The following is a 265-nucleotide window of genomic DNA, read 5'->3' on the forward strand; positions in this document are numbered from 1 at the left end:
TTCGTTGCAAAAAACTCACTGCTGTGTTTTTTTTTTTGTGCAATGACAATAAAGAAAGTCTAAGTCTAAGACGCGGTTTGGGTGGTTTTCCATCACAGTTGAGTCCCACCTCACCGTGGGTGGAGTCGTCACAGCAAAGCTGCGCACCGTCCAGCTCCCTCTGGATTCTTTGGGCCGCCACCGAGCACAGAAAAGTCTCCACCTCCTCATTTGACCGCAGTTCCGGTTTGCTCGCCATTTTGCGACTTCAGTTCCATCCCCCCAC

The sequence above is a fragment of the Myripristis murdjan genome, chromosome 19, assembly GCF_902150065.1.
Source record: "Myripristis murdjan chromosome 19, fMyrMur1.1, whole genome shotgun sequence".
Taxonomy (NCBI): Eukaryota; Metazoa; Chordata; class Actinopteri; order Holocentriformes; family Holocentridae; genus Myripristis; species Myripristis murdjan.